Genomic DNA, 27,624 nt, shown 5'->3' with positions numbered 1-27,624 from the left:
TACACATTTCCCCACTATCCAAAAGTTCAATTTGTGCTCTTGTCTTTTACAAAAGACCTACATCAGTACCTGTTTTCACTAACCAAAAAAAAAAAAAAAAAAAAAAAAAAAAAAAATCCAAAAAAGATTTTTGCTTTTACAAAATGGTGATTGCTTCTTAGCTTTGGGTCATTTCAGTTTACAAAAGGTTTCCAAAGAGCACACTACTTTCAGATAGCAGGGGACGCCTGTATATTGGCTGTCATCGATATTAAAATATTTGCTTTTCAAAGGGCACCACGGAGAAAGTGAAAAGGCAACCCACAAAAGGAGGAAAGTATTTGCAAATCATATATCTGATTAAGGACTTGTTTGATTTCCTTTATGAGGAATGTCTACAATGGGCAAATCCATAAAGACAAAAAGTAGATTAACAAAGGCCCAGGGCTAGGGAGGAGGGGCTGGGAAAAAATGCAGGCATTTGCTAAAGGCTGTGGGGTTTCTTTCTGAGGTCATTAAATGTTCTAAAACTGACCGTGTTGATGGTTGCATAACTCTGTAAATATACGAGAAAAGAATCAAACAGTACACTTTAAATGGATGAATTTTATTTTATATAAATTATATTGAAACAAAACCACTTTAAAAAGTGATAGGATTTTTTCTTTTTTCACTGATTTCTGAAGAAAGCCCATACTTAATGTAGCTGTTGTTCTTTGTTTAATGTATTTTAGCACGTGAGAGTCACCAAAGTGGACAATAATTATTATTCCAGAAGAAATGAAGATAGGTTGCCATCTTGGCCTTTAACTCAGCCATTGTTATTGATGATAACTGTCAAGTACCTTAGGTATGTTGTTTGGCAACTGTGATGAGGGAACAGAAGGCAAGGGGAGGACAAAGCAGAAACTGACACCCCGCACCCCTCCCCCATGGGATCCATGTGACATTCCTCAGGCACTCCTGGCTGCCCTAAAGGAAAAAGGTAGTTAACCTATAGAGACCACAATCCTGTAAGACTTCAGTCTCCCTCAGTTTAAAATGTTTTAGCAATCTACAAGAACAAAGCATTTCTATCAATAGCCTAGCTTCCAGAAGGAAATGTAGATACAATTAAATGTCTTTTTAACCTGCAGCCCATTGACAGATAACTTGACGCAGGCAGAGTGTAATGTTCCTCTAGGAAGTTCCCAACTATCTCCATGTTAATGCCTTGTTAGAGGGAAAAACAACCTTAACTTGACAATGGCAAGGCCTCTGGTATCCTGTGAGTCTTCTTTAACATAATGAAAATCCTTTTGCAACCTCCCTTTTCCTTACCTCCCCCAAACCCATAGTATATCATCAGCCTCCCCTCACAACCCCGGAGCAGCAGCTCTTTCTGCCCACGGGTCCTGTCCAGGTGCTTTAATAAACCACCATTTTGCACCAAAGATGTCTCAAGAATTCTTTCTTGGTCATCAGCTCTGGATCTCACCCCACCGAATCTCACCTATATTCCAAAACCACATCACATGCTTACATGGGCCATTTCATGGGCAAGTCTTCACTCCACAGTAGCTGAGTTGATTAGAGGATGGAACATTTCTGTGCCTATAAATTCCAGCTAAAAAAGTAGCAAGAGTTGTTGGTTTTGTTTTGTTTTTTGTTTGTTTTGTTTTGTTTTGTTTTGTTTTGGATACATAAATAACTAGTTTTATTTTTCCTTCACTTACTAGTTTTAACTAGGAGGAGTTGACTTGCCCCACTAACGTGTGTGTTGATGTTAGCCACCATTTGGTCAAATGCGGAGACACAGAGACCAAACAGAACAGAGAGGGCATGTGCCCCACAATGCTGTCCAGGCCCTGTGCTCCCCGCAGTGTTGGTACTGGAAATGCTTTGGGAGAGGTGAATGATTTCTAGGGAAGAAAGGGTGATGAGGAGCTGGCATAGCTCACTAGCAAAACATGGAGACGCGGACTCCCATGTGTGTTATTCCTAGACCTGTTCTCATCCTATCGCCTTTCTGGGAAAATGTGCATCAGAGCCCCGAAGTGTAATATGTACACCTTGCATATATACAATTATATTAGTTATTTAATAAAGTTGGGGAGAAGAAGTACTTACAACATCTGAAAAGAAATCAGATGTGAAAAGAAATGTTGTCTAATGAGAATCATACAATGGTCAGGCAAATTTACATATCAAATGTTACACCACTCATGGACAATTTTTACACCTTCAGAAGCACCTTGATGGTGTCCTCTAGATCCTAAAAACAATGTTGAGGTCACTTTTTCCAAGATCAAAGAGAAGATAGTTGGGGAAAAGGAAATCTAAGGAGTTTGGCAAAAAAAAAAAGTGGGGGAAAAGGAAATCTAAGGAGTTTGGAAAAAAAAAAAAAAAAAAAAAAAAAAGTCAATCTTCTTTCTTAGATACCACAAATACTTTGTACTGAAAATAACAGAAAATGATTTAACATGATTCAGGAGATAAGGATAAGCAGCAGTTCTTTCTCCTACTAAACTACCCCTCATCAGCCATTTCTGATGTTGGAAGAGAGGAGAAAGAGAACTGTAAAAAAGGTGATAGGAACTAAGCTTTTTACACACTCCTGAGTTGGAGGTCGTGAAATTAAAGGTGGCAGAAGAACTTCTGCACATTCCCACATTGCCCCACTCTTCCAAACTAAAGTCCAGAGAGCCTCCCATTTACTGTCCAGATAACAGACAGGCATCATGAACATATGAGGTAGGGGATGCAGCCCTTGGGGACACTGGGCAGTGAAAGATGGGCGCTTCTAGCTACCAGTAACAGGCATCCATCATGTCTGCATTAATGGCATTTCTGCTGGCTGCCATGGCCAGCCCAGCATGTGGGACAGTGAATCACAGTGGCTAGGCACTGGAGCTGTGCCATCCCATTGCTGGGGTGGAGGCTTGACTCTGCCACTGGCGAGCTGACTGATATTTGCAGGTCACTTAATGCATTCTCATCATCCTTACCTGTAACCTGCAGATTATAATAGTGCATAACTTTGCTAAAAAGAGGTAAGGCATGTGTAGCTCTTAACACATTACGATCACTCAACATTACAGATCACTCAAAATGTCAACCAATATTTGTCCTTTCTGTCACATTTATCAACTGCATCCTTCAGTTGTTTTAAAATACAAAGTACAATCATCATTTTTAAAATATTACATCAAGTACAAATTATGCTGTCCACCTCGTGCACGGAATTTCTTTTCTTAGTAACCGAGGACCTCACAGTTATCCTGTTTCCTACACTGCCTCAGACTCTGTCTCAGTGATACGTTAATGCTTTCGTTGATGTGATAAGTAATATATGTGAGCAATCTTTTAAAAAATAATAATGTGGGAATTTGCAAAATTATTGATCAGATATGTGTAAGTTAGTATTTTTACTTTAAGAAAAAAAAATTCCATTCTGGTGTCTGTGTCTGGGATCTCCAAGAACATCCTCAGGTTCACTGATTTGCCAGAAGAACTCACATGGCTCAGCATGTACTTGTACTCATAACTAAGATTTATTACAGCAGAGGATGCAAAGGACAACCAGCAAAGGGAAAAGACGCATGGGAAAGAGACCTGGAGGAAACCAGGCACAAAATTCCAGGAGTTCTTAGCATGCTCAAGGGCTACTTACTGTGCTCATAACTGACTTGATCACACTTTCATTCTAAATATGGTTTTTCCCATATTACTCATTTATTTTAAGAAGTAATCCTCAGTCATGATCCCAGGGTCCTGGGATTGAGTTCCACATCGGGTTCCTTGCTCAGTAGGGAGCCTGCTTCTCCCTCTGCCTGCTGCTCCCCCTGCTTGTGTGCTCACTCTCTCTCTCTCTCTCTCTCTGACAAATAAATAAATAATCTTAAAAAAAGAAATAATCCTCAAACTATAGTTAATAACACTGCATTGCATATTTGAAAGTTGCTAAGACAGTAGATTCTTATTTTTTAATTTTATTTTTTATTTCATTTAATTATTTATTTATTTATTTGAGACAGAGCAAGAGATTGAGAGAGAGAGAGAGAGAGGGAGAGAGAGAGAGAGAGAGAGAGAGCATGAGCAGGGGGAGAGGGAGAAGCAGACTCCTCAGTGAGCCAGAAGCCCGATGTGGGTCTCGGTCCCAGGACCAGGAGCTCACAACCTGAGCTGAAGGCAGACGCTCACCCTCTGAGCCACCCAAGTGCCCCGAGAGTAGATCTTTAAAAAAAGAAGTGATTCTTTCTATATTCCAAGTGATATTTTAAAAAATTATTCAATGTAAATGAAAGCATAGGACAAAACGCTCTCTGGCTTTGAAACATTTATCACTTAAGACTGCATGTCTTAATTTAAGGAAATAAGTATTTTATTTATGTATTTTTTTGTTATTACAATTATTATTCTTTTAATTTGTATTTAGGTTAGTTTTGATATTCATCAAGAGGACCGAGGTATGAGCAAAGAGCTTAATAAAATAGGTAGCTTAGAGAGTGAATATGTTACAAATTCATGGGGAGTCAGGAGGGTCAGCAGGCATGAAGCTACTCTCAACTCCATGAACAGTTAGCTGTGCTGTATGTTACATGTATCTTAATGTCTGTGCTGGTAAAATTCGGCCCTATGGAACTGAAGGATATCACTAAAATCAGATGAATTCACACTTTGAAAATTATGAAGGTCAATGTAAGCATATTGTGCTTTTATTACCTTGAGTTTCAAAATTTTTCATTTTTGTATTTACTATGATATGACTCCTGTCAATCTGTCTGCACATGCTTTCAGTCACCCATTATACAGCTCTTAGGTTGTTTTTATTCCAAGTTGTGTCAGCTATTTGCATATGTTTGGAAAACAGAAGGGGCTCTCTTTAATTTTAAATCTATAAAAAAAATTAACATGGGTATATTTTTATCAATATATCTGACTTTGTTTGATACCTTCAAATACCAGATTTAGTAACATACCAACCAAAGTCATGGTCATTTCACTACAATGAAAAGGATCCAATTTGTTCTTCTTTTAAGAGTCAGTACATACATTTCCCCGAGTTCTTTCCATAGATTTCCCCAACTCGGCAGCATTTGGGAAGTCCTAATCCTATATAATCGAAGCACCACAAAGTTCTGATAGCAGAGCGGTGAAATGTGAAATGATAAGGAAAGACTGCTCATATCACCAGGACCTTCTCAGAGTCAGGGCTTGGCGGCCACAGATCAGCATACAGTCCCGCCAAGGCATTTTATTGAAGCTGTGAGTGGAGGCCACCCCCACTCCCCACTGTGAGGCCTTTTTTATTTGTTTTGCTTTGTTTCCCATATGGTATAATTAGCCCTCTGCACCATATTATTTTTAAATAACATCATGGAGCCCATCTCCTGATAGTCAACGTAAACCTTTAAGCTTAAGGGATATCCAGAGCTTCCAAGTACAATACAATTTTGTTTTAAATATTTATTGAGTGTATAAAGTATGCCCACTATGCAGAGATATGTATCCAGAGTCACTGCATAACTGTGACCTTTTTCACTTTATTAATTAATAAACTCCTGTCGGGAATTCAAGGCAACTACATCTCAGGCTAAACTCTACTGCAAAGTAAATAATATAGAGCAAAGCGTCCTGAGCAGCCAAAGTACAGAACGAGGAAACCAAGGGGCTTTATTCTGTTATATTTTAAGATGCAGAACTTCATGTGTCCAAGCAAAATAATACTGCATAATTTTCTCTTACAACTCTTCACCCAAGGCAAAGTCTACCATAATTCATATCTTTTTTGACTGAGTGTAATGAATTCAAATAAAAAAGTCTGTCCCTGTTATTGAGGCCATTGATCCCAGTGCAGCCACATAATTACACTTATATCCTAATAGATGTTAATGTGAACAAAATGACAACAAATGGTGCGTGGGAACAAAAGGCACCTTGGAGTCTCTCTCAATCACTGTTATCTGGTTGGCAAGCAAAGCGAGGGTTTCCTGGATTCCAGACTTGATTCTTCTTCATTGACCTCGCGCCCTCCCCATGACTCATGAAAACCTGTCTCTGGCCACAGGTGGAGCCCTGAGAAACGGCCACAGTTGAGGGACAGGCAGGCAAATGAGGTGGGACAAGCAAAAGAATAATTACAGAGCTGGGAGGAGAGCAGAAGGGTGGTGATCTGTAAATCGAGTAAGAAAACAATTCCGTGGACACACAAATGGTCACCACATCTGTGATCTTACTCGTGTAGAGCAGCTGTCTGAATCAGACTCAGTCACTTCTAGAACTCCATTTGTCAACATTCTAACATTACCATTTACTATTTTGCCTCCAGCTCCGAGAAGACCTTCAAAGAAGTTGCAAAACCATCTACACAGATAGGGCCCAGATAGCATACCTAACCCTGGCTGGATTTCAACAGCAGAGAGACATGAGTGCAGCAAGAAGGTGGACCCAGACGTGTCTGGGGAAGGCTGTTTGACTCAGCTCAGTGCTAGGCAGCAGGGAAATGCCACACAAACTACCTGATGCCCCGGGAACAGTACTAAGGCAGGGTCTCGGTCACTTCCATTGGCATGTAACACTAACAAATAAAACAAACAAGGGGTGCCTGGGTGGCTCAGTCGTTAAGCATCTGCCTTCGGCCCAGGGCGTGATCCCAGGGTTCTGGGATCGAGCCCCGCATCATGCTCCTCTGTTGGGAGCCTGCTTCTTCCTCTCCCACTTCCCCTGCTTGTGTTCCCTCTCTCACTGGCTGTCTCTCTCTCTCTGTCAAATAAATAAAATATCTTTAAAAAATAAATAAATAAAAAAAATAAAACAAACAAGATTTTTTTTTTTAGTCTCAAGACATAGTGTTCAACAATTCATCAGTTGCATATAACACCCCGTGCTCATCACATCAGATGTCCTCCTTAATGTCCATCACCCAGTTACCCCATCCCCCCACCCACCTCTCCTTCTGCAACTCTCAGTTTGTTTCCTTAAGAGTCTCTCATGGTTTGTCTCCCTCTCTAATTTCTTCCCATTCAGTTTTCCCTTCCTTCCCCTATGACCTCTGTGCTGTTTCTTATATTCCATATTTGAATGAAGCCATATGATAATTGTGTTTCTCTATGTGACACATTTCACTCAGCCTAACACCCTCTAGTTCCATCCACATCGATGTAAATTGTAAGGATTCATCCTTTCTGACAGCTGAGTAATATTCCATTATATATATATATATTTTTTCATGGACCTCCTTCTAGTTCAGCTGGTTTGTCCAGATAAATATAAATATAAATGTGTGTGTGTGTGTGTATATATATATACACACACACATATATATGCCACATCTCTGTACCAATTCATCTGTTGATGAACATCTCGGCTTTTTCACAGTTTGGCTATTGTGGACATTGTTGCTACAAACCAGCTTTTAAAATGGCCATTGGCAAGTTTTCTCCAATGTGTGTCTGTTCAAGTAAAACCAAAGTGTGAGACAATAAATTTATCTCCAAACCTGGATTCCTTTTCTAGAGTCCAAACCCAAGATTTCAGATTCTTGCAAAAGATGACATTTCTTTCAAAACACATGAAATATGCTGCCATTGCTCAAACGAAAATCCCAGAAGTTAGCTAAGACATAAAACTGGTAATTTATGGGGTGATGAAGTTAATTTTTAGAGGAAATGAAGAATTGTCAGGCTAGACTAAACAAACAAATTCAGTCTGGGAGTCCAGCTTCCAGTAGAAATTCTTATGTAACTGTCCTGTGTCACTGAATGTGCTTTGGAACAAGAATCTACCCTTAGGACCATTTTGTCCTGCTAGAAGATGCCTTGTCTCCCTGTAAATGATTCTTCTCTTTGAATTTAGTGACCTGGCTTGCGAGAAATAGAGCAGAAGATTCTGCGTATGTATGAGCATCTTCAGGAAAACCCTAACCTCCGACTTGAATTAGCAACATCTTAATTATGTACGCTACATAATTTCAATTCATAAATAGCTGTGAATTAAAAACAGACAGACAAGCTTATTGAAGAATCCACTGCAGCCCCAGATATGATCAGACAACCTGGGACTCTCACTGCGGCCAAGGCTGGAGCTGATACCCTCGCTACAGGCGTCCAGGAGGAAGACTGCTCTAGACATGAGATCATTCCAAGCAGACTCAGCTTTCAAGTTTCCAGATGGTTGTACTGTGTGAAAAGCAACCAGTGTTGATGATCATTTCATTTAGGAGTCTGTAATTTAGGTAAGTTTTTCTGTTTGACCAGATTTAGATTCTGTTTAAACGTATTATGTAGAATAAAAATCTTCATATATGTATCTCCATCCTTGCAGGCATGTTTTAAATAGTGATTGAACAAGCCAACTCTTCCAGAATTAAAGTGCAAACCCAGTTTCTTTGAAGTCACCAGAAGCTTCCAAAACCCTATTCTTACAAACACAATGGAAGCAAACATCACCTTCAACAGGCCGGTGCCAGGAACAGAGAGAGTGGTTGGTTTGTTATCTGCTGCCCCCATTAGAAGGGAAGCCCCCAGAGAGAAGGACGCTACCAGTAAGTTCACCATCTTACCCATCAGTGCTCAGCTGAACCACAAAATAGTGAAAATTCAATAAATTTTGGAGAGTCGGTGAATAACGCACGGATAACGCATGAATAAATGAACATTAACAAAATGAGATATGCGAATTATGCTGAACCTGAAAAGTGAAGAAAGTTTTCACTGAACAGAGAATTGGTATCAATGGGGAGGGAGTGTGTATAATTCCAGGTCAAGGGAATCCAGTGTGGGAGGACTAAATGCAGGGAAACGCTGGACAAACCTGCTGAACTAGAAGGAGGTCCGTGAAGCTGGCCTCCAGTACCCCGAGCTGCATGTGCGATGAACAGAGACGGAACCTTCCTGCATTTCCTACTGCACCACTGCATTACAGGACTTTGGAAACTGGACAGTCTGATTGTCATACGTAATGAAGATTTTCCCCTAGATTTTCATGAGATGCTCTGTCCCCTGTCCCAAGGGAATGGTTCCAAGAATGCTTCCACATACCATCGTACAACAAAGTATCTTGCTATATTATCTTTTAGCCAACAGGAAATTACCATGACAGATGCAGGCTTATACTTCACTTAAAAATGTCATCTGACAAAATGCTCAATTGTCTTCCATCACCCAAATTAAAACGGTCTTGTTAAGAAATGACTCATGAAAAGTGAGGAAGCAATAGTGAGTACTAAATATTGTCTTTCCAATTACAGTGAAAAAAGTATGAAAGAGAGAGAGAGAAAAATCGAAATTTCCCACAAGAAAGGCAGAGAATGACAAAGATAAGGGAGCCTCATAGATTTTCCTACATGAGGATAAAAGACCTAAAGCTTGACAGTGAAAATGCATGTTTTGAAAGCAAACCACGGAATCAGAAGATGGTAGGAAACTCCGCAGACAGGAGAGAGTCCGTCCCTACCTGTGGCCAGATAGATGACGTGGACCAGCATGTCCCTGCCCTGCACCACGTCCACGGCCATGTGGGAGAAGCGGCTGTCGTCCTCCATGAAGGCGGGCACCAAGCTCACCGGCTACACCACCTCATGCATCAGAATGAACCTCTGAGCGTCCTGCAGGCTCCTCTCCGTCAGGTTCATGTACAGGCCCTGGTCCACCGTGCCGCACTGCAAGGGAAAGCAGGCCGTTACGGGACACCCACAGGCCACCTGGACACCCATGGCCGATCCTGGCCTCCCAGCTGGAGGGGACACAGGAACGGAGTCACTGCCTCATGCAAACATGCGCGTTTCTCCATTTCCCCCGAAGTCCCCGTCCTTGGTGTCCCTTCCATTCCAGATTTGAACTCATCACATTTGGGGAGTCTCTTGACTCCATTATAAAAAGAAATGACCAGAAGTGAAAAAGTGTAGCATGGAAGTTATTGCTGACTTTAATTTGAACAGCATATGCATAAAAACTCGTCAGCATATTTTAAGTCACTTGGGAGCTGTCTGTCTAAAAGCAGATTATTATATCTGTCTGATAAATCAGGTGCCTAAATTGAAAATGCAGCAATCAAGAACATCATTTAGATTTATCTCTTTCCCTATTGGAGCAATGGGCCTATAAGGCCATGAAGAGAGAATTATGCTAGTTTCATCTGAAGAGCATGTAATGTTGTGGCAACATCGTTCATATGCGCTATAAAAATCCATACTTCCCTTATTGTCTTATATTGCTATTCCAAGTTATAAGAAATAATAAACTTACTAGAAATCTGAGAAATGTGCCAAATTTTGCAAAGTGGGAAGAAAGAGGGCAGGGAAGAGAAGGAAAGGGAAAGAAGGAGAAAAAAGGATAAAGGAAGAGAGAGATTTTCAAGGACAGGAAAAACGTGAGTGGGGAAGTAGAATCTAAAAGGGACAGAAAGATCTGGAAATTGCTGGGAATTTAATTCCAAACTGTGTTGCAGAGAGGCTGGGAGTGTATCTTATGTGATGAATTCTAGGAAGAAGGAACTAAAAAGCTATAGGAAAGAAGGTAAAACTTTGCTGAAGCAGAGGACTGAGTCAAGAAACCATAAGCCTTTAATATTCATTTATAAACTCTAAATCCTGTAAAATAATGTTTGATACTCATCAGAATTTCACATAGGTTGGTTTGATAGGAATGAATTTGCTTGTCTATGACAATATAAAACTATCATTTATGACATGCCATTCTAATCCATGTTTTTAATAATAGACGAGAGGTGCAAAACATACGATCCGTTTTAAAAGTAGAAATACTTGTGAAGCATTTGATACAATGTTCTGCATGCTACAAAATGAGAGGAAAAACTGAAGAATTCTAGAATGTTGGAGCTAAATGAATTTTACCTTCCAGGTCCAATACCCGATTCAACGACCAAACCTGCCTATGGCAGCTACCAGTCTGATGAAGAGGCTTCATGAGGTCAGTGAAGGGCAGTGCCCTGCCCCTAGTTATGGCTGCTGGTCAAGCCGCAGATCGTAACCAAGATGTCTCTACCAGTAATCGAGGTGATAATGTGGCCTTGATCTTTTAATCAAAAGCCTTTTTGAGATCACTGTAGCATATGCATTTCTGAGACATGATACAGAGAGATTCCATGTACCCTTTACCCAGTGGTAACATCTTGCCCAGCTAGGGTCTAATATCACAACCAGAGTGTTGACATTAATCCAGTGCCGATACAGAATGGTTGCATCACCAGATGGGCCCCTCCTGGTGACTTTTAGAGTCATGCCTCTTTCCCTCCCCATCTCTGCTTCAATGCTTGGCAGCATTAATCTGTTTTCATGTCTATAATGTAGTCATTTCAAGGCGTTCTATAAAAGGAGTCATGCACTATATAACCTCTCGGGATTGGCTTTTTTTACTCAGAATAATTTCCTGCGGATCCATGTTGTTGTTGAGGGTACCAGCAGTCTGTGCATTTGTATCTCAGAGTAGCAGTCGTGGGATACATGCCCAACGTGCAACTGCCAGCGTGTATAACGGCTGCATGTTTGGCTTTCTGTGAATCTGTCAAGCTGTTTTCCAGGGTGGCTCCACCAGCTTACATTCCCACCAGCAATGCATGTGTGACCCAGGTCCTTTGCATCCTTGTGAACATTTGATATTATCACTCTTTTTCATTTTAGCCATTCTAATAGGTGTGCAGTGTTAGTTATCTCACGGTGGTTTCAGTTTGCACTTCACTAATGTCGAAAGGTGCTGGATGGACATCTCTTCATGTGCTTCTTTGCACTGGAATATCCTCTATGGGAAGGTATACCTACATGTCTTTTGGACACTTGTGAATTGAACTGTTTCTTGCTTTTGTGTTCTTTCTTTTTATTGTTGCGTATTTAAATTTCCTTACATATTCTAGATATTGATCTGTCGTTGGGTGCATGGTTCATAACTATTTTCTCCCAGGATGTAGTTCGGTCTTTTTTTTTTCCCATTGTCTTAACAGGGTCTTTTGAAAGTAAATGTTTTTAATTTTGATGATGTACAAATTTGCTGATTTTTCCATTTACAAATTGTTTTTAATGTCAAGTCTAAGAACTTTTTGTCCAGCCTCAGATCATGAAATTTTTGTTTTCTTTTTTTTTTTAATTAAAGATCCCATAGTTTAAGATGTGAAGTTAAGATCAAGAGTTTATTGTTTGTTTTGTTGTTGCTTTTGCCTATGGATGTAAAATCATTTCAGCAGCATTTGTTGAAAAAAGTATCTTTCGTCTTTTGAATTGCTATGACACCTTTGTCAAAATTCAGTTGGGCAGTTGGGGCTTTTCATCTGGACAAGCTAAGATAGACACATTTCTCCCTCACCGAACACAACTAAGGACCCTGGGAGAATGCAAGAGGCATCCGAAGGAGAACTCTGAAAGGGAGCATGAGGATCCACTGACTCGGGTGCCAGGACTGGAGACAAGCACGATGTCTTACAACCCTGCATCCAACAGAAGAAGGCCACTCAGGCCTGACACTTACTGACCTCTGACCTAGCAACAGAAGGTTGGCTCCTCCCCCAGTTGAACAGAAGTTGCCCTGACAACATCAGGTGAGCTGAGCACCACTGCAAGGGGGTGATAAGGACCCTCGCTAACAGTAAGCAACCAGGGGAAGCTCTCTTTTCCTGCAAGTGAGATTTCTCTCCTCTGTTGAGAAATACTGAGGTGGGCATGCAGAACCAGGGAGAAGCACCTGGCCACAGTAAGCCGCCTGATGCGGGGAGACTCTGACTCTACTGAAGTAAGACTCTACTCCCCCACCCAGAGACACTAGGTCAGCCACAGTGCACCAGTAAGGGCATCTCACAACAACTACCCAACTTGGGAAAACCCCTCCATTCCCCAGAGGTGGTGGGGGTGGGGGAATCTTTCCATAGCAAGTACCCACCCAGGGACATCTCTTGGTCCTGCAGGTCTGAGACTCCTCTTGCCACCAGAGAGATACCCTATATCTGGTCTGGGGACACACTTTTTGCTGCTCTATCAGGCAGCACCAGCAGGGGCTTGGGGGTGGAGGTGAGGGGCTCAGGTGGCATCACATACACCAAACAGATCAAAGGAACACCATTATTGCAATAAAGAGCCAGCTGTCATTGGAACCATAGCCCTCAAAACAGTGCAGGACCTTCCTGCTAGACATGAACAGAGTGACTACATACCGAAATTAAAAATCTAAGTGGGGGCTCCTGGGAGACTCAGTCGGTTAAGTGTCCAACTCTTGATTTCAGCTCAGGTCTTGATCTCAGAGTGGTGAGTACAAGCCCTGTGTTCGGCTCCATGCTGGGTATGGAGCCTACTAAAAAAAAAATTTTTTTTTTTAAATCTAAATAATACCAGAATCTCCTAACATAATAGGCAAAATGTCTAAAACACAATCAAAATTCACCTACCCTACCAGAACCAAGAAAATCACACAGAGATGAAAAAAAAAAAGAAAGAAAAGAAAAGAAAAAAAAAAGAAATTAATCAGTTGACAGCAACACTAAGATAAGTCACATGTTGGATTTATCTGACAAGCATCTTAAAGCAGCCATCATAACAATACTTCCACAATCTGTTAGACGCTCTCCGGGAACAAATGAAAAGATAGAAAATCCCATCAGTAAAATAAACGTCATTTAAAAAGACCAAATGGAAATTACAGAACAAAAAAATGCAGTAATGGAAAATTTTTTTAAAATCACTGGATGGGGTCAATAGTAAAATGGAGATGACAGAGGATGAACTTGAGGCCAGATCAACAGAATTCATCCAATCTGAACAACAGAGAGAAAAGAGACTGAAAAAATAAACAAACAGAAGCAGAGCCTCAGGGACCTGTGGGACAATAACAAAAGACCCGTCATGTTTATTCTCAAAACCCTAGAAGGAGAGGGGAAAGAGGGTAAGACTAAGAGTATTTAAAGCAATAATGGTCAAAAACTTCCCAAATGTGGCAAAACATACACAATCATAGATTCAAGAAGTTGAGATACTCCAAGCAGGAAAAATTCAAAGAAATCTAAACCAAGACACTATCATAGTTATCTGAAAACCAAAGACAAAGGAAAGCTCTTGAAAGCAGCCAGAAGCTTCTCCCCAAGTAGGGAGAAAGAGTTGACAAAATTGTGCAAAGCTTTGAGCAAACTCAAGGGAAATTTGAGAATTATATACACTTCCAATTAAATTTTATTTTTAACATTAATAAACATTAATAAATAAAGTCAAAGAGTTCCAGGAGCATACCTGTAGTTGGGTAAGTTGGGTTTGTTACTTGGTGCAGCAAGGGTGAGTACCTACTATGGAGAGTGCTGAGTTTCTAAGGGACAAAGGGTTAAAATGATACTATTATAGGGGCGCCTGGGTGGCTCAGTTGGTTGAGCATCTGCCTTCAACTCAGGTCATGACTTCAGGGTTCTGGGATTGAGCCTTGCATGGGACTCCTTGCTTAATGGGGAGCCTGCTTCTCCCTCTTCCTGTTGCTCCCCCTGCTTGTGCACTGTCTCCGTCTCTGTCTTGCTCTCGTTCACTCTGGCAAATAAATTTTAAAAAATCTTTTAAAAAATGATGCTATTATAGTATTTAGATTTTAGTTAGGTAATTCAGGGTAGGGTTGAAGGCTGCTGTAGACTGGGTGCCATCGGGAAGCTGGGGTGGTTCTATCATTAGATAAAGAAGTCACAGTCACTAGTTTAGCAAGAGGGGGAGTATTCTGTGATATTCTGTGGGTGGCCTGGTGACTGTCTCAGCCACTTCAGGCTGCTGTAACAGAACAGCACAGACTGTGTGGCTTATAAACAATAGAAGCTTAGCTGTCTCGGTTCTGGAGGCTGGGAAGGCCAAGATCATGGTGCTGGGATGGTAAGGATCTGGTAAGACTGCTGACATCTCCTTGTGTCCTCTAGGGGTCTTCTCCAGGGCACGAATCCCACTGATGAAGACTTCACTCTCATGATCTAATCACCTCCCAAACACCCACCTCCTTGTACCATCACATTGGGGGCTAGGATTTTGGCATATGAACTTGGGGAAGACCCAAACCTTCAGTCCATACTGAAGGCGACTTTGTTCTTGTCTGTGCTTAGACAAAATTATGAAATGGCTTTGTTTTGTCTCATTTTCCCATAGCCTCAAAGACAACCAGTTTTATATGAAATTGTATATGTACAATAGAAGAATAACATGGCCTACCTGTGAACACCAGGTCAGCTTCCAGATGTTAGGAGCTGCTCTCTCTCTCTTTTTCCTTTTCTCAAATCTTATTTGCATAACATTCTGTTAGATGGTATATGCACTGAACCCATCTACGCCTTTACAAAAATAGTTGTCCCTTAGATTTATTTTTTAAAATTCTAACAACTAGATTTGATTCTTATAATTTTTTTTTCTATTTCTAAGGCATTCCGACTAGTAAGCAAGTGACTGAATTTTACAGTGCTATTAGGATAATTATAGCAAAACAACCTTTAGTATTCAGGATGACTGGAAAGGTACAGATAACAACTATATCTCCTAGAACACATTTTCAGGGATAATTAAGTGTCTGCTGGGGCAATTGAATTGGCCGTATGCTCTGGTAGGTTAAACCGAATTGTACCAATTGACATATAATTAATAGAGCTATTAAAACACACTGGGCAGCAAAAAAGAGCTGGTAATGTTAGAGTAAGATAGTTACAAACACTCTCCTAAAGACTGAAAGCAGAACTGGAATTCACCATTGTCAGAAACCACACCATCTGACCTAGAGCTCCTGCATCTAAAATATGCAAAAAAACAAAACAACAACAACAATGAAAAACAACCAAACAAAAAAACAAACAAAAAAACAAAAAAGCATGATAAGCACAGAGAACATCAATTGTGCTAACAACATTCAAGAACAGAGTTTGGATTTCTCTACAGTGGCAATTTCTCAGATAATCCCTGAATGACAGTGGCACGGTTAACAGGTACTTACAGGGACTGGCTGAAGAATGGTAGAACCAGTGGCAAGGGGAGAAAGATGTCCACATGGAACTGAATCTCACTGCTCCAAGGGCTCTCAGGAATGCATAGAGAAAGCAAGGAGCAGGAAGTGGCAAGAACTCAAGATCTTGTCAAATATGAATGTTGTTGGGGAACATGTGACCTGGCTCCAGTCATGCCATTTCAGGTAGTGCCCATGAGCCCTCAGTGTGATACACACTTTGTGTGTCTGTCATGTGTTTGATGCCCACCATACGACACCACCTCCTGCTCGGATTTCTCATGGAGGTTTGTCCGATGGCTCCAGAACTCCCTCATCTTGCCTACCTCCAGAAAGTCCTTTCGTGATGTTGTAAAAGAAACACGTGTTTTTGACAGAAATGCTCACATGTCAACCTACTAACCTACTTTTAGTCACAGAGCCCAGTGATGTTTGGGAACACCTGTGCTGCCCTGTAGTGTGGCCTTGCAGGTCAAGGACTGGCCTTGGTGTGTCCTCTTACTGGAATGGAAAAGCTTCATTTCTTGGAAAACAGAGCTTCCTGAAACTAAGCCCTTTATCTTTTTTCAAAGACACCAAAGAAAAGGAATCATGTTGAAGTCCACCACGGCATCATGGAGCCTTCAGATGGAAAATACGTGTGCTGGCCTGCAGTTACAGAGACAGTCTGGCTGCAGATGGACGTGAGGGGCCTTAAGTCTCACCACAAAGGATGAGAGGATACAAATTGTTTTCTCTCCCTTGCTTAAATATTTAAAGTCTGTTTCTTGCTAAAACGCAATTTGCCGCAAATCTAATTTGTGTCACTTCTGACTTAATCAAAGAAATCATAAAGCAGGCATCCCCTAATTTACGATGAATGGAAGTGAACGAGAGCTGAGAGGACTTTGTACATAATTCTTATGGCTGCACATGAATAGATGTGCTAACTAAGCAAGGCTGGGAACAGGCACGAGAATATGCCAGTCTGCATAATGACTTCCTGTGCTGTGTGCGCCTGGATAAACGTATGGGGATGAGCTTTTGTCCCAGGCACCTCGGTAGTATATATACTTATGAATTCCACACTTTCCCATAAAACTTCCATGTACAGAAAAGGAATTACACCTAATTTAAGGATTTTGTTTTTACAACTTTGTTTCCAAAATGGTTGTGTAAGGCTAGGTCTCTGAGATTACTCTAAAAAGATCCAAAATTGACAGAAACACTTGGCACTAAGAAAATGAATAACCACAAAAAGAGTGGGAGAGAGTCTGGCGTGACTGGCTGCCCGGTTACATATGGAAGTTTCTTCACAATATGCTTCTGTGAATATTTTACTAAAACATTCTAGTTAGTATGACCTGTGTTTCCTGATTTTATTTTCAAAATTACAAGTGACCGCTGTTGTCGCTGTTTATAATTTAATCTGCAGGATCAGAAACAGCAGCTTTTGGGAGTCCAGGAAACATTTAAAAGTGAAAGATTAAGAAAAATGATTTTGAAAGCATTAACTTGAATTCAAAGATTCTGTATTTTACACACATCAGTAAGGTTAAAAGGTCTAAAATTTTTGAAAGACTAAAGTTTATCTGAAAGAGTATATAGGACAGGAACATTATTTGGTTTCTATCAAATGCCATCTCCAGCATTTAGCTACAGAATAATCCATTTCATTGCTTGGGCCTTGATTTCCTCGCTTTTGGAGGAAAACCGGGTTTGAGAAACTAAGGGGTTGATGTCGGCCAATGTAAAGAGAAGATAGGAGCACCCAGAGATAATTTCCCAAAATGCAGTGTTTACTTATTGTTTTATAATAGTGTTTACTAGAAAAAAAATATTGAAATGATTTGGAGAACATTTACTAAAACACCCAGACCTGAGCATTTTATAAATAAGATGACAATATAATTGATGATCTAAGCTGGGACAACTCTGAGAGGGAAACAGGATGCTATTGTTATGCCAGAACAAAGAAATGTGTAAACCAGGACTTACTCTTCTCAGAATTAATCTTCAGACAATCAACATTCAACCATCTCACTGAGTTTATATGATAGTACATTTCCATGAAAGACACTGAAGTGTAACAGGGCTTATTGCATTTGTGTGATATTTGTGTGGATTTCCTGTTTCATGTTACAGAGTCTCCTGTGATTGAACATGCCGAAGCTTGCCCCTTTGTATGTTTTGTAAAATTTGAGTGTTTTTGTAAAATATTTACGATATTTTGCTGACTGAAGTAAGGCAGCTGATAAACAGGAAGGGTTCATTAAACCATTCTAACTTGAATCTGCAAGTTTAAACTCAAATGTTTTGAATGACTTACCCTCACAAGTACAGAGCTTTCATCTAAAGTCTGGAAGGGATTTCCTGATTCCTCACCTTCCAGCACTTGATGAATGAGCAAAAGAGACAGACTATGGCAGTATTTTTAAAGCACCAAAGAAATGGATCCCTGCGTGTCTTTTATCACACATATGTACACATAAAGAACTTTATTAAATTGTCCCAGAGTCTTCTGTTTGGGGTTTAATCATCCTAGTTCATTCATCTTTTGGGAAAGCCTTCAGCAATCAAAGATTAAGACTGAATTTTTCCAATTTCCACATGTCCCTTCTCAATGGCAAAATCTGGCATGGGTCAGCCTTGTAACACTAACCCAGTGTATGGAGAGAGAGACTAGGGAAGGCTGTGATGTTGGTATCTGTTAAACATTTTGACCAAACAAGAGGAGGCCAGGAGCCAGTGGAGAGGGAAGAAGATGAGAAGCTCGGCAGTTCAATCCGCATTGAAAGTCTAGCACGCCGTGAGGCGCAGGGATGTGTCTCAGCCCCCCGAGCCCCAGCTTGCTCATCTGTCAAATGAGGACAAGCCTACCCACCTGGAGAATTGTGCAGAGGATGTCAGATGAGGTGTTAATGGCGTCTCCCTTTACCTGGCACATTATAAGGCAGGGAGGCAATGCCATTAAAATAACTTCTGACACTAGGACCCCAAGTGTGACTTGCAACAAAATTCCTGAAATGCATCTGTCCTACATAATGTAGAAAATCTGCCCAATGACTTCTGGCGAAGCCAAATCAGGCCCAAAGGGTAGGAAGGCAAGGTTCGTACATCATGATACCTGTTCCAATGTGCACTGTGCCCACATCGCTAGCTGGGCAGGCTTAAACTTCAGGCACCAGGAATCAGGCTTCTAATGTGCTTGTGGATTCTGAAGAGAGCCCACTGTTCACAGACACCCCTTTGTAAGCATTTCTCCGATGATAAAATACATGCCCCGCCTGCTCATACCTAGTCCTTCCTCATCTGTGTTGAATTCTGAGACTTCCCTTCACAACTATCCTTCATTCCCAAACCCCATTCATCTTTGCTTTGTTTGTTCTGTTTTCCCTATCCACTTAGAAATTTCCAGGGCTAGTAAATGTCACCGGTCCAGGAGGAGCCTGGGACAGACAGTTCATACCTTCGGGTACTGAGTTATTTGGACTCTGCCAAAGGGACTCTCACTGGCCCCGGGACAGAGCCCCCAAAAGCCCCCCAGTCGGGCCACGATGGCTGGCTGGATGGCTGAGAGGTGTGTCAGCTCCCAGGGAGGGGCCCCAGGCTCCAGCAAGCACCTCTCTTCACAATAATCAAAAACAATTTCTTGAGTTAAGCACAGATGGGATTTTCTTCCTCCAACTAAATTACCTTTAATTATTAGAAAGTTAATGATTGTTATTTTTAAGGCGTAGAGAGTCTATTTCATATTTAGCTCACATCTTCAAAACATTTCAAACCAGGACAATTAAGTATGCTTAAGAGTCTTCTTTATTACAAATAATAGCTCATAAAATGACTTTGCTAAACTAAGAAGGGTTGTATATAAGTAATAAGTAAGCGAATTTCATGTAAGATCATTTAATATGAGGTCATAACCCTAAGAAGGAAGGAAACAGTGGAGTTCATTGTGACTACTGTGGACAGAATAATAATGTGTTTTCCACAAATGGAAGAAAAATTAGGAATCATTTAGCATAGGCCAAACTGAGATCCATGTTGAGAGAGTAAAACGTGTGAGATAGATTTTCTAAGTTCCCACTGACTTCAATCTACCGACAGGCAGGTAGCTCACTGGGAGCTCAGGAGCTCAATCCTAAATTCTTATTTGGAAGAGCCATTCTTGCTTCTGTTTCCTTGGAGGGATCCCTACTTTGGGTGCTATTCATTAAGCATTTACTTCCCTTTAGTAACCCTGCCTTACGGAATCATGGGAAGAGGGTTATTAAGATTGTGAGGCATTGGATTAGTTTAGGCATGTCCTTCAGCACATACGTTTGATGTTTTTCTTTTTTTTATCTTATTTTATTTAAATTCAATTAACCAACATATAGTACATCATTAGTTTTAGAGGTGGAGTTCAGTAATTCCTCAGCTGCATATAACACCCAGTGTTCATTACATCATGTATCCTCCTTAATGCCCATCACACACTTGATACATCATACCATCATACATTTGATCTTAAGAGCGATGTTGGCAAAAAGAACAGATCTGATTTTGAAACTCAGATTTACCACCAAATACATCACTTGTGTTCCTGTTTCCCTTAGTGATATATCTAGATGATTCCACTGCCCAGAGAGGTGATTAAAAAAGCAGCTGAAATACAGGTACAAGAGATGGAAACAGTAAGATCTGTCAATTCTTGCCCCCTTGCCCCCTGATTTGTTTAAAATAGATCAACCTATTGTTTTCTTCTTGGTCATAAGTAATGGAAAAATTTTCCCCTTCTTGTTTAACATTTTTAATATTTCTGCTAAATCTCAAGATGGTTTGTTTCTCTCTTATTCATCCACAAGTTCTTGACTGAGTCTGGACTATGTTTTAAGCTATGAGTAAGATGCTGGGCACTCAAATGTATAAGATGTCACCATGAACCTCAAGGAGTTCGTAAAACTCATTCAGTCATTAAAGAAAAAAGTATTTCTAGGGGCATCTGGGTGGCTCAGTTGGTTAAGCATCTGCCTTTGGCTCATGTCATGATCCTAAGGTCTTGGGATCCAGCCCTGCTTTGGGCTCCCTGCTCTGCTGGGACTCTGTGTCTCCCTCTCCCTCTGTCTCCTCCCCCTGCTCATGCTCTGTCTCTGTCTCTCTCTCTGTGTCGCTCTCTCTCTCTCTCAAATAAATCAATAAAATCTCTAAAAAAAAGAAAAAGAAAAATAAAAGAAACTTCAAGGCACAAAAAGCAGTCAATGACGTCAAAGCCTTCCAAGAAGCCAATTACAATAAGGGCTGAAAAGTCATTCCTTGAGTTTAGCAATTCGACATCATTGGTATAGGGAGGATTGCTTCAGTTAAGGGGTGGAGGTCAGAAGCCAAAAAGGCAGGATGGGCAGCAATTGGGACATTCAGAAGTTGTTAAAAGTAATACATTAAGATTAATTGCACTCAAAAAACTTGACTGTGAACAGCAGACCAGTGATGGAGGAGAGTAACTCATTCCCCTCTCCCGAGGTTTTTACAGAAAAGAGAAAATATTTATTCTCTCACCAGGAGGGAACACACAGAAAATCAGAAGGTCCTACCATTTCTCACACCATTCCACAAACCATCTGTCTCCAAGCAGCAACACAACAAGCAAAATGTATTTGATTTTCATCTGTCAGACTCTTAGGTCTTGGATGAAATTGGTCTAAATCTTGGTCACAACTGGGTGAAAATTCATGCATGAAGAGAATGAGTTTTTATTTACTGGCTTCACAAAAGCAAGAAAAGAGGTGAGTTGCTGTCAGCTTGTTTCTCTTTGTTTGCTGTATTAAGGATAAAGGGATCTGAGTGTGTTTTTAAATGAGTTGGTAGAAAGTAGCCATTAGAGAGGAAGTCGTTCTAGCCACAGCAGTGACAGCTGACCAAAACAACATGGTGCTTGAGTATGAGAGGACACAAAGAAAAGATTCACCAGGGGCCAAGGGCATTTCTTCATCTGCTCTGGGAGGAGAAAACACCCAGCCCGCAGAGGAAGGCAGGTATTTCTGTTGGCTAGCGGGAACCTGGAAGGCCTAAAGGTCTCTAAGGCAAGAGAATACCAAGATTGTGGGAGAGACTGGAGAATTATAGGAGATGCATATAATTATGGGAAGAAGAGGCTTGTGGGAGCAGTGGAGGCTTGTGCATCAGGCAAGAAGAGACAGCTGGAAATCAAAGAGACTGAGGATGGAGGAGGGGGATTTAATTCCCACCTCCCCGGCTTTCTGAACTTCCCTAGGTTGCCCCGTGCAGGCAGCAAGTCCTTACACAGCAGAGCCTGGAACTCATGATTGTCTGTAGCCTACCCAAAATGCTTCTCCCGTTTTTCCTTCAGGGAAGATCAATCCCTGATTTTTCAGGTGTCTACCCCTCCATCACATGGCTCTGGGGGCAAGTCAGGTTTAAGTGAATGACAAGGAACCCCTTCCTTCAACAGTGATTTGTTTAGGGATCGGCTTGTGATGTTTCAGGCCAGGGAGATGTGTGGGATGGTCTCTCAGGCGGGGGTGCTGGGGAAGGTTTCTTCATGGAAAAAGAGACCCACAGAAGTAAGAGTTCCTCTGGATTTTACGGATGTGATACTCAATTTCACACAACGTGTTGCACCCGCCCAGGTAACTAGTCCAAGGACCAAGCTGCAGATGGCAGAGTGGAACATGGGAAGGACATAGGGTTCCTTCCTCTTGAGGCAATAAATGAAGGCACATTGTAAACTCCCAGATATGTGAAATCATAATCATGCTCATACTCGTTAAGCAATTTTGAGCCAAAAGCATTTTAACTGATATGACGGTAGCTGCAAATTTCATTAAAAGTGTTGCTTGTTTTACTTCCCTGAGATCTAATAAAGAACAAAAAAGGGACATACACAGATGATAGAAATCCTTGACATGGCATTAAATGTCATACTTCAAAGCATTCTACACAGTATACATGGGTGTATAAGTGTATATGTAGTATCTATGTAGTACATAAGAGATTAAAAGATGACACTTGCATAGAAAAACCAGTACTTAAATCTATGATTAAAGTTTAACCTTTTATAATTTCCCATGTCTTCCATGATGTTGGAAATACAGTTTGTATTCCTTCTACAAAAGAACCACGTGGTGCCCTTCCATATGTAACTTCTCAGTATTAAATATGTAACATTTTAATTTATTTAGTTTGTTTTTTCTTTAGAAATTTGAAAATCTGCCTCTAAGCCTAAGGAACGGGCATCAGAGAAAATTACGATGGGTAACTGGAAATGCCTTACCATTGAGCCACTGGGAGCTGTACTGCACAGTGTAGAAAGGAGAGGAGGTATCCACACTTCCGGAAATAATGGGAGCCTGTCTCCAGAAATGCTGGGCCTGCAAAGCACGGAGCTCCCTGCTCAACAGGAGGACAGCCACAGACTGTAGGGGGCATCTCAGTCCCGTTACTCAACTGCAGAATAGAAAGAGAGACCCAAAGTTAGTTCTCCGTGGAAACCCCTTTAATGATGCCGACAGTTTATAGGCACCGACATCTTAGTTTGGAGTATTTACAACAAGCTCTCCAGAGATCATGAAATAAATGAAAGACATTTTACACTCTGACTTTGACAGAAATAACAGTGTATAGTCCTGGATGGACAAGAGCCAATGAGCCCCTGGGTGTGTGTGTGTGTGTGTGTTTGCAGTCACTGGACTCCATGCCATTAAGCCGCACAGCATTGACAAAAACGAAGTCAATACCATTTACGAAGATAAGATTATTGTTTATTTTTTATTAAAAATGCGTAAATGATCATTATAGGTTTTTCTTCTTAAATAAGCTGACTGAAATATTTACAGAAATTGGGACACCTGGGTGGCTCAGTCGGTCAAGCATCTGCCTTTGGCTCAGGTCATGATCACACAAGGTCCTGGGATCGAGTCCCACATCGGGCTCCTTGCTCAGCAGGAAGGAGGCTTCTCCCTCTAACTGCAGCTCCCCCTGCTTGTATCCAACCCCCCCTCTGAAAAATAAATAATAACAAAAATAAAATCTTTAAATATTAACAGAAATAAAGAACAAAATAAAGGATTGGTACAGATTATCTTCTCTTAAAATCAATCTCAAATATAGTAAATAGCCCCAAGTGATGTGTGCTATGTGAAAGTATATGAGGATATCTAGCACGACGGGACCTAAATATTTCAGCAGACATCCCAACATCATGTAGGTATTTGTTGTGAATGCAGCAGCCCAAATGCATCCAGTCGTTGAGCTTGGAAAACAATTTTTGGGGGGCAGGAAAATCTTTATTACTTACGTCACCAGTAGGTAATATGACATTGTGGTTACAACTGAAAACTTCAGAACCAAACTCTTTGAGCTCATGCCTTGGATCTACCACTATGACATATGTTAATGGAAACAACTTACTTTCCTGGGCTTCTGTGTTTCTTTTGTAAAATGGGGCTAATGGAATTATGCCTGAGGTGATACACTTAGAGCACTTAAAACTGTGCTCGCAAAATAATGAGTGTCCCATAAGAGTTCGCTATTAGCATAATTATTTATTTCTAATAATGAAATATTAACTTGAAAATAATGAACAGAAAACAGTAGTTAATAAATAATAGTTGAGATTAGTTGAATAATCAGGAATTTTACAATATTTCTTTATTATGTTTATTTCTAAAAATCAATTAGTACCATGAAGTTACTTCTCTAAAGCTGCTGTAACAAACTACCACAAACTCAGTGGATTAAACCACTGAAATTTACTGTCTCGTCGTTCTGGAAGCTAGGATTCCAAGATAGAATCGTAGCCAGGGTTGGTTTCTTCTGAGGTCCATGAGGAAGAGTCTGTTTCCTGATTTTCTCCTGACTGCGGTGGTTTGTCGACAATCTGTGGTATTCCTTGGCTTATGGAAGCATCTTTCTGATCTCCATCTTCATCTTTTTTTCTTTCTCTTTCTCTTTTTTTTTTTTCCTCTTTTTTTTTTGAGAGAGAGCACGAGCAGGGCAGAGGGAGAGAGAGACTCTTAAGCAGGCTCCACGCTCAGTGCAGAGCCAGACACCGGGCTCGATCTCAGAAATCAGAGATCACAATTTGAGTTGAAATCAAGAGTCAGTTGCTTAACTGATGGAGACACCCAGGCGCCCCTGACCTCTGCTTTCCTCTTAGCAGGGAGTTCTCCCTGAATGCATGTCCCTCCAAGTTTCCACCTTTATTAGGGAATAATCTCCAAGCAAAATTATACTCTGAGGTGCTCTGGGTTAGGACTTCAACATACAGATTTTTACAGGACATGATTCAATCTGTAACAACTAGGAATTTGTACAATTCCATATTTGCTATGATAACCATAGGACCTCATTTTTCTAATATGTGTACCCCTATATTAATTTGTTATTCATAGGCTGCTTATCCAATTTGAAAACATTTTTTTCTTTTGAACTTGGCTATTTGCTACATTAATACTTATTGGTACCTCACCAACTAATTAAAACAGGAGAAAATCAGTCCACTTTAGGGCCAATTGATTCTTTAGTAAGTAGATTGAAAATTGCTAGTAAAAATTGAATTAGAAAATCAGGTTTAAACATAATTATCCATTCTAATGTTGTTCTGAAGATTATTAATAATCCAGCCTTGATTATAAATTATGAAATATTTATTCAAGTTGACAAGTGCTTTTTAAAATTAAGCAGCAACTCCTTTGTGCACAGATACACTTTTAAGCGTGGTATTTTAAACCGCTGTTTGGTTTATTCTTGACTTCATCAATGTTCTCCAAAGAAACAGAACCAGTAGGATGTCTGTACATGCTGAGGTTTATTTTTAAAGAATTCATTCACACAACTGTAGGGGCTGGCAAACACGAAATCTGCACAGCAGACTAACATTCTGCAGACTCACAGATGTGTTGATGTTGCAGTCTTAAGTTCAAAGGCAGAATTCCCTTTTCCTCGGGGACTTCAATCTTTTTCTCGTAAGACTTTCAACTAATTGAATGGGGCCCACCACTTAGGATTGTTAATCTATTTTATTTAAACTTCAATGATTTAAATGTTAATGTCATCTAAAAAATAGTTTCACAATGATATCTAGACTGGTGTTTCACCAAAAGCTGGTTACCATGGCCTAGCCATGTTAACACATAAAGTCAAGCATCATACTCCTGTATTATTAAGTTCTGTTATGACTCAAGATAAAGACATACTGTGTGGTTCATACGGACAGGAGTAAAAGTGTTTGTTTCACAGGTTAAGTGATCACCATCCACCAAAAACGTCCATATCTAGTTTTGATACTCTTCCCCCCAAGATAGAAACAGAATGTAACAGTGTGTATTTAGAAGAAACAAAGGAAATTAGTTAATAAAATTATCTAAATAATGAATATGATAGTATTTGACCATTAAATAATGTTATATTATGGTTTTGGGGAAAAATAACTGTTCATTGAACTGTCCCAGTGTCTCCAGTAAAGTGCTTCCATTAAATTTGATCAGTGGACAACACGGGGGCAATACTTCAGTTCCATTTAATTCTCAACGTCTGTCTCCCATTTTGATGAATGCAGGTTAACAGTTATCAGCCTAGTTTATTTACAAGCCTAAATTACCTTATAAAACAGGTGCACAATTTCTAGGCTAAATATTGTTTTTTATACCAAGACGAAAGAAGTCACATCTAGCCTCATCTCCTGGAACTAGCCTGCATGCATTGAATCACGTGCTCCAGCCATGGCAAACTGCTCTCCATGGCCAAATGAGTCCTACATGCTGAATGCGGTCTGACATGTTCTCCTCTCACACCCATCGCCACTCCTCCTTCCAAAACTCAGATCATAAATCACTCGTTGGCTATCTTCTGATTATCCTGGTAATCGTAAATTCTTCTTACGAGCATAATGTTTTGCATAAACCTCAGTATGAGTGTGCACATCACATTAAACTGTAACCAACCATACCCTTACCTACCTTTCATTGGGTTGTGCTGTTTCAGCGTGGCTAAGCTTGTGCATTTCCCAGAGTCCTGTTACTTGAGTAGCTCTTATGATATACCTTGGAATAAAGGGCATTCAAAAGGAAGTTAAAATCCTTTGGGGCCTAGCTAACTAGGCTAAGTAAGGAGTACAGTTAACTGGATACTTAAACATATCAGAATCTATTCCGTTTCCCACCCAGTGTCTTTTATTTTCTCTGCCTTGCTGTTTAAATAAAGAACCACAAAATTTTGTAAATGATCTTAGAGATCAACTAACATAACTTCCCTTACCCCAGGTTTTATTGATGAAAAATCAAACCCAAAAGCAAGGTGAAGTACAGTCATGACATAATAGAAAATCAGACATAAAAATAAAAATTATAACTAATATTTACACTGTACTTACTTTCTTTGTGCCACCTTTTTCTAAGTATTTTATATATATTAAGTCATTTAATTCTGATGCACTGTACTACCATCTCCAAGGAAACTAAGGCTTGAGAGGGAAATTAACATGGTTGGCATGTGGTCAAAGTTCTTGATGCAGGGTCTGACATAAATAGGAATTAAGTGCATAATTAATAACAGGGGTTTTCCCCCCTTTTCTTGCTCTTTCTCAATAGAACTATTTGATGGCAGAGGGACTAGAACTCCATTTGCCTAACTCCAGAGGCTTTCATACCCACAAACTCTCACTCTTGCCTTTCTTGCCTTCTCCTCCCCTGTTCCTCAATCTGACCACCATTAGACAATAAAGCATCCATATACGACTAAA

This window comes from Ursus maritimus, unplaced genomic scaffold, assembly GCF_017311325.1.
Source record: "Ursus maritimus isolate PB19 unplaced genomic scaffold, ASM1731132v1 scaffold_15, whole genome shotgun sequence".
Lineage (NCBI taxonomy): Eukaryota > Metazoa > Chordata > Mammalia > Carnivora > Ursidae > Ursus > Ursus maritimus.
Note: the sequence above shows the minus strand (reverse complement) of the source record.